Source organism: Petromyzon marinus, chromosome 11 (assembly GCF_048934315.1).
Source record: "Petromyzon marinus isolate PM22_M1 ecotype Great Lakes invasive population chromosome 11, UKy_Petmar_22M1.pri1.0, whole genome shotgun sequence".
Lineage (NCBI taxonomy): Eukaryota > Metazoa > Chordata > Hyperoartia > Petromyzontiformes > Petromyzontidae > Petromyzon > Petromyzon marinus.
In genome coordinates, this window is record NC_133677.1 from 19851314 (window position 1) to 19859454 (window position 8141).

The 8141-nt window shown below is 47.0% G+C and overlaps 1 long non-coding RNA gene across 1 annotated transcript; it reads right to left on the reverse strand.

Annotated features, from left to right (window-relative positions):
- Positions 1 to 5283: 5283 nt before the first annotated feature.
- On the reverse strand, positions 5284 to 7244 carry LOC142924257 (uncharacterized). Its single transcript, XR_012941441.1, has 3 exons — positions 7009 to 7244; positions 6267 to 6402; positions 5284 to 5872 (listed from the first exon to the last, which is right to left on the reverse strand). It is a non-coding gene; the product is annotated as an uncharacterized LOC142924257 (long non-coding RNA).
- Between the last annotated feature and the right edge of the window lie 897 nt (positions 7245 to 8141).

An 8141-nucleotide genomic window follows, 5' to 3' on the forward strand; every position in this document is an offset into this window, starting at 1 on the left:
AGGTCAGCAGAGCAAACCGTGATCATTGTCAATGGGTCATTACAGATAATGCCAGTAATGCTCTTACACCTCACAATTGCACAGTATTTCTGAGATCACAAATAATAGTGGTAATACAATACGCTCTGTCATCATGCAGCAGACGATCCATGTTGTTTATGACATTTGTCACACGTAAGCATGTGTGCGTGTGGGAAGGGGAGCGGCTGCGTAGTTGTTCGTGAACTGCGCTACCAATCCTGTGTGACCGGAGTACTATTTCTGGCCACAGCCAACAACAGTGGAAAATATTAGAACCAGTGTTGAGCTTCCCTTAAGTTGATTCTGTCTTAAAATGAGTACTTGATGAAGTGTGTGAAAATCATCACTGGCGAGATAAAGGTGCACACCACCCCCGCAGGCACTGTGCCACCCTTCATAGATGCACTTGTCTCAGTCTGTGAAAGGCTACACAGGGAATCTTTGTAGTGGTGACATGGCCGAGTGTAAGTGTTTGCTGATTGTTGCGATAAATTTGCGGCTGCCCAGGTGAATACTGTGGGTGCATTAACTGCACATCAGAAATGTTGCCTGCTGCATAGTGAACGTAAAAAACCCATTAAGTAATTCAAAAAGTGCCTCGGTATAATTTGCCAAATGTTCAAAAATTACTCAAATGACTTAATTTAATTGGGAAAAACGACGTAACAATATAATATCCCTAGGCTTCAGGTCCCCGGAATAGTTGACCTGAGATGTAAAGCACTTTGAGATGCTGCCATATTATATTTAGTAAGCACCCTTTACATGCAAATCCTGAAACTGAAAATCCTTTACCTGTGTGTGGACGTGTGCAGCACGTGGTGTTACTCACGAAGGCCTGCATTGCATACATCATCCCGGACACGCCATCCCATGTGCGCGCCTGCATGCGCCGCGAGCGCTTCGTCGTACAGACGATTCTGCAGCAGGCAGAGCTGGGCCGTCTCCGTAACACCCTCCTCACCGATGCCCCCAGCTCACCGCCATCGCCTCAATTCCACGTTGAGGATGAGCAGGCAGAGATGGGCCTGCTTCGCTGCTCGCTGCATAAGGAGTCTCCTGGCGTATTGCACCCACCCCAGCGGTGCCACATGGAGAATGAGCAGGCAGAGAAGACTGGTGACGACTCACTGCTGAAGGGATCCGAGGAGGAATCAAGCAACGAGGATTCGTCAACTGTCTTCTACAGCGTATAAATCTACTCTGACTTTTAAAGGAGGCTGCTATCCTAACTCTGTTTGCACGTGGACAAGGACATTGCAGTCGAGGACTATCTGTATATATATTAATAAATACGTTCATGATTTAACATGTCTCAATCATCTCATGTCTTTTCATACGAATCACGATGTGAATGAGGAAAACTAGAAATTATTGTTATTTTGTATATATTTTAAATTTTGGTTTAACATGTAGGCTTTCGCGCCCAATATCATCCATAGAGGTGTTTTTTGGATTAGATCGCATACATATATAAACGTGTCGTTAAAACCCGCCACCACTCGACACAGCCAACTAGTAAGGGTTGTCACGGAAACAGAACAAGCCAATTTGTCACTGGTACTTTGGAGAGCCAAGCCACAACATTTACAATCGGAGTACGACGTTTTGCCAGTAATTACAACTAGCTTCATCAGGCGACAGCCAGATTTGTGGCACTCTCGCGCAAAGTGGTGGGGGGGGGGGGAGATTACCGAGTCAACGTACATTATGCATGTGCATTATGAGAGCCCTTTGATCTTGTCCTTCCTGTCTATTGTGTATTAAAATAGCCGTACCAATGGTAATCCCTATTGAAGTATGCTGTCCTTTATAGGCATGCATTTAAATAATGTATTATTTGTTGGCACCCATGTTCAGCAGTAGCAGAACACACGTGCCAACAAGGACACTCAGTTGATTTTAATGTTGAAATTCTGTGCAAAACTAGCTACTACTGCCCAAGAATAATTCGAGAATCTATCGAAATTGGAAGAAAAATTTACAGTTCGGATAGCTACCGCCTTTCTGCTGTGTGGAAGCGACTCATCAAATAGTACATTAGATGAAACTCCGAGTACCCACTCAGGAGGTATAGTGGTAAAGCAGTGGAGGAAAAAAAAGCAATTTTTTTTAATTTGCCCTTGTTGAATGATAGAGCCGATACACACAGCAAGCGAGATTAAGAAAGCGCATCGGAAGAAATAACGGAGGAGAGAGAGAAGACAATTGCTTGCTGGAGAAGGAAAGGCATTCCTACCGAGGGAGACAAGTTGACAAAGATTTTGATAATGGGAACCGGTGGCGTGGCTCGATCTTCCCTATGTACGCAACATGCTACCGAAAGAAAACAGAAAATCCTATTCAAAGGCTAAAATAAGCTCCATTTTTTGTATAAGAGCCCGATAAACAATAACCCCATCCATAGACTGAGGAAGAGAGGGAAGAGCCTGAACAAAGGGGAGGAGATTACGACGGAGATGGGTTGGAGGTGGAGAGAAGGGGAGAGGGGAGGCCGTAAAGGCAGCTGCACATTCAAGGAAAGCGGTGTAGAAAGAGTTGAACGGGGACATGGAGACAGTAGAGACAAGGGTGGAGAAAGAGGAAGGGAGGATCTTTCAGTGCTCGCTACAGGAAACCCACAAAACTGAATTTCCTAAACTCGTGTCGCCTCCGTGACAGCAGCACCACGAACGCCACAGACTCACGCTCCCCAAATCGATAATACCATCTCCATTGCCGACCAGCCACGAGATGGCTGCTCTCAACACCTCGGTCTTGGTGTATGCAACAAAAGACTTCCGGCTGGTGAGCAACCGGCCATTGCGAGGGTTGGAAAGAAACTGAAGCACGGGGCGACTCCCACAACCTTCGGGTATTTCCAAACTGGATGACGTCTTGGGATGAAGCTAGAAGTAAGCCAAATCTGCACTCAATAAATGGGACAAAGATTCCAGAGAAGCCTCCAGAAATGTCACAGGAGGCTCGGGTGTGAGAAACCAGACTCCATGTGGGGTCCTCCAGACCTTTGCCCTCCAGTTCATCAACATTTGTAAAAGCAGGACGTCTCAAAGGTACGTAGCATGGGTGAGGTAAGAGGTTGAGAACCACGTTCCGAGATTAGGCGCTTTGACAGGTTGGGGTCCGAGTTAACGTTTAATGGAGCTCACCCTACGACATTATGGATAGAAGGGTAGTGTGCCGGCACAATCCGGACACCCTGCTACACCGAAACACTCTGCTGCACCAAACTCCCTGGTACAGCTAAACACTGGCACGATTGCGCTCAAATACACACAAACTCTCGCTCGGCCAGTTGGTACACAGGTTGTCAGTTGTGGGGGACGCGGGCCCCCGGCTCCCCCCCCCGGGGGAGGGCTGATCTCGAGAGGGCTGCGGGCTCCGGACTCCTCGCTCGAGTGAGAGCAGCCGCTACTCGACTCCTCGCTCGCGGTGAGAGGGCTGCCGCTCTCCGGCTCCTCTCCTCGCGCCGCAGCCCCTCGGGTTCGCGGGTCCTGTTTGTGGGGCATAGCTCGGGGCTGGCACGTGGCTGCCTGGAATCAATCCGTCGCTTCTCAGCCACTCAAACGCGACGTCTCCGCTCACACAACCCCGCGCACCACTCACACGAACTGAACGGGGGGTCAGGGGTCAGAGGGCAATGACGTCCTTCGCACACGCGTTGCCGCCGATGCCGGGCAATGGAGATTGTTTAAAGGGCTGCGGGGCGGGGATTTGGAGTCAGTTTTAGAGCGACACACCAATCGCACGCGCGGGACGGGGGGGTCGGGGGTTAGAGGGCAGGGACGTCACTCATACACGCATAGCCGATTGGGGGGCTGTATTGGAGATTATTTAAAGGGCTGTGGGGGCGGATATTCGGGATTGGTGTTAGCCCGCAGTCACGAAAGCTTTAAATCGAAATTTATGTTAAGTGTAATGTGTTGGTGTTAATAAATAGTGTTGCCTCCCAAGAAGTTGTGTGCGCCTATCTCAGCCCATTACATATAAGTGTAGACATGATTATGTAATTCTTGTGTTCATACAAGTGTAGTGACACAGCGCTGACTGCTGTCCAGCAGCGGCAACTGCAGTGGAAAGTTTGCACACACGCCGTTGAGCATATATACGGGTATGCCGGCCGGGCAGAGGAATTGGGGCAAGGGTCATGGAAGACCTCATAGGGAAGCCTCTGGAACCCTCTGGTCGGTTCGAGAAGGGAGGCGTGGATAGGGCAGAGCCAAGCCGCGCCGAGTAGAATATAGAATATAATATAAGCAGCGGAGAGCGAGAGCTCCGGGCTGCCGGTTCTGGGAGTGGACTCGTCTCGTCGTCGCTGTCGTTGCCACCGCATTCGCCCAATCATTGCGTGGCCAGACAGTAGCTGGCCTTCTCGGTCGACGCCGTCGGTGCAACACGGACAGGGTCGTGTCTAGGCCGGGCTCTATGGCAACGTGGTCGAGTGAGGCCGGAGTTGGTGTGAACAAGATAATAAAGAGACGGTGTCTCCTGCAACTACCTCGTCTTCGACAGTGTGTGCGACACACACCACACGTCGGAAGGAGAACACTTCACAAGTATAAATGCTGCCTGTGTCAGTCGAGTCACATTTGCTCTAATTTATTTTGGTGACCTAAGACAGGAGAAGCAAAATGCACTTCTTCAGGAAGTGATATTTTTTTCATAATGCAGAGGCTGTGCCTGATACACATCTTTCATGTGTTGTTTGGCAACCCTGGTGCCCAGTAAACGCCATATGGCCAGATCTTTGCATTGAATTCCAAGTATTAATTCCTCCATACTTGTGCACAGTTGAGTTTTTATTCCATTCCCTTCATGAACCATGTCTTTGAACTTTACATCATAGTAAGATAGTACATGCCGATGAATAATTAATAGATGCTTGAAAACATCTATCCCCAACCATCTGCCTGTGTTTGGCCTAAAACCCAATCACCCAGAATGCCCAAATTCACCTTACATACTCTAGGAATGTAAGCAGGTTAATGCTTGTATATCCATCACAATCATCACCCCCAAATGTGAAGACATGTCACGAGACTCGCTGACTTTTCTTAAAATACTTGAGAAATACAAATCATAGCTGAATATTTTCAATTCCATGTGTATAAGCCTTTGTCTCAGATTTATTGTAAAATAAATATACATGTACAATATAAACATTCAAATATCAGAAAATATTTAATGTATGTTGAATTTCTTTCACACTGTACATAACCAACCATGCTAAACAAGACATGATAAAAACAATCCAAGTCATGGGTTGCATACAATATGCAACTTTGGTTTATTGATTACAAGTTACATAAAAGGTTCTGAAATTTTACAATACAGGTATAGTGCAATCTAAATAAGCAAATGTACTTTTACAGTGATTTCCCAAATGTTTATAACTACACAAATACTAGCATGTATGTTCCCAATAAAGTAGTCTCCTTCCAAAATGGATAAAACCAAAATAAGTTTAGTTGTGCTCACAATATTTTTCACATATCCGTTCTCTTTCAAGTGACATTTGAGTCTGCATGGATTTGCTGTGCAAAATACTGCTGCAACCATTCACTAACTCCAACCCTGAACGAACTTCATCACATTTTTCCAATACTTTGTTGTGGCACTTCCATTAACAGGGCAATTACTGTGCCCCATGGGCCCCACAAGTTCACAAGTAATTGCGATTCACACCACAGCACCTGAAGTACCATTGATGTTTAACAACCATGAATTAGCAGGACCAAGCGAACGTATCCTTCTGAGTACAAACCTCGACCACCACCTTAAAATGCAGCCATCCTTGTTCTCCTTGATGGTGTCAACCAGCTCTTTCAGACGCGACAGGTGGTACACGGCCCTGAGAAGAGACACGATTGAGAGAAAATTACTTGGTTGACTTATTATCATGGTGGAAGCCAGAAAAATCTCACCAAGTCTCAGGCGGGTTTGGCAGTGATATTTTGCAAATTTCATCAGCGAGTGGTATGTGAGAGGAAATCGGAGAACCCGGTGAAAACAGAGGGAGTAAAATGCAAAACTCCGGATATAGATTCAAGATTCCATTGCTGTATTACTAACTCCTGGTTACCTAGCAGCCAAAATCTATAATATATGCTATTACCAAATAGTCTCCCATCCAAGTAATAACCAGGCTTACCTGCTTAGCTTATAACATTCATAATCTGACATCATACTTAGAGGCGGTGCAGCCTCTATGCTGTGCGTGAGTGTGAATATAAAGATAAATTCACAATGGCGTGGAGGGGTTTTCCCAGGGACGATCAGCCCCTAGGAAGACGTCCGTGTTGAAGCTGCCCGGGGAGGGGGCCTCCAAGCCGGGGGATTCCAACTCCATGCGCGCCCTGCTCAGCAGCTCCTCCAATGAGGCTGTGCATCAAGAATCACGCATCGCACGTCACAACCACATGGGTGGCCGCTCAGTCGTCTCTGTGAGAAAAGACTGAATATGTACCTGAAAACATATGAAATGTCATCTGCTATATACAGACTATATATATACACACACACACCTAGGGATCTAAGGTCCTCTGACACGGGCTCCTCGTTGGCTACATTCGTAAGGCCAGAGATGTCCAAATCTTTGAGCCACTCTGGGTACTTTGGTCTGCTTTGCGGGCTCTGAGCGGCACCTGCTCTCTTCGTGCTGGTATCCATCTCGTGGCTGCTGGTCTGGGAGTCCACATCGCAGTCACGCAGCCAGGCCGGGTACCTGAGCTCAGGAATGCTCGTGATCCCCGACACATCCAGCTCATCCTTTTGGCTTGTCAACCACCTGGGATAGGTACTTGTCGCACAGCCGCCGTTCGGCAAGTGCTCACGCCTAGTTGCTTCACTGCTCCGTAAGTACAACAAAACATTCTTCTGGTTAGAAAAGAAATAATTTTTGGGCTTTGCCGACTCATTTAATGGCATCAGGGCCTTGTTGCTTCTCGCTGTTGAGCTCAACCGTTCAGTTGGCTTATTGCCCCTCACCAATGATGCGTCGAGGCTGTGCGCGGTGACCCCGAGAGATGACCGCTTGCCTCTGTGCGACACTGCGAGGTCTCGGTGGGCGCCAGGCGAGCGGAACAAGGACTTGGAGGAACCGTCAACTGGCGCCTCTAGGAACTGGTCCGTGGTTAGACTGACCGTCGGGCTATAAGCCATGACCGCTGCAGCGCAGCAGTGAGGCTGCACGTGCCCGAGATGAGGTCCTCCACAGGCAGCATGCCACCTGCAATGTAAGACCCACAGACATTTTACTGGTACACAATGAATTTGCTCTCCCCTAGATTCCTTGACCCCTGAACGGCAATCCTGCAATGTTGCCTTACTTTGCACCATCAGTAACTAATGATGTTATCCGTTTGTGGAGTTTGTGAGAATATGGGATAAATCAGTGCATGAGCTGTTATTGTTTAAACTTCAGATGTGTCCAGTCTAGGATCTGCAAATTTTGACACAAAGGTTGGAGGATCACTTAGATTTCACAAACTTTACAAACTCGATAATCAGTGAAGTTGCTGGAAGATGACAGGAGAAAGAAATGCATGCTCCGACCTATCTGTTCAGACCTATGCTATCCTCTCATATGCGTGTGCTTACTGTGGATAGTTTTCTCTGACATAAAATGAACTCATTAATGGAATTTGCCAAGCATCCCAGTGTGGGACTCTCACGAAAATGTATCTTTAGACCTTATTAAGGGTTTTTTTCTAGGGGAATTACATTACATTCATGATAGCATAGCATAATTGACAAGCACCCAGTACAAGCAAATAAATGGGGTTCTCCTCTCCAATTATCCCCCCTCCAGTCAACTAGCTTCGATACCTTATGAGACCTCCTTTGCCAGTAACAAGATATAGTAATAGGTTTTTACCCTTTTATCTGGCACAAAAACTGACACCTTTATACAAGGGATCATGTTTGCGATAACCACAACGCAAGTAGTCAAAATGCAAACAAGAAGACGCTAAGAATAAGAAGACGCCTTTTTGCGTCTTCTGGTCCAACACCAGTGGAGACTGGGATCTCAGAAAAGCCATCTCGGGTATGGACCAATCAAATTCAAGGACAGTGCATATTATCAGAGTTGTCTTTTTTGTTTGCATTTTGACTACTTG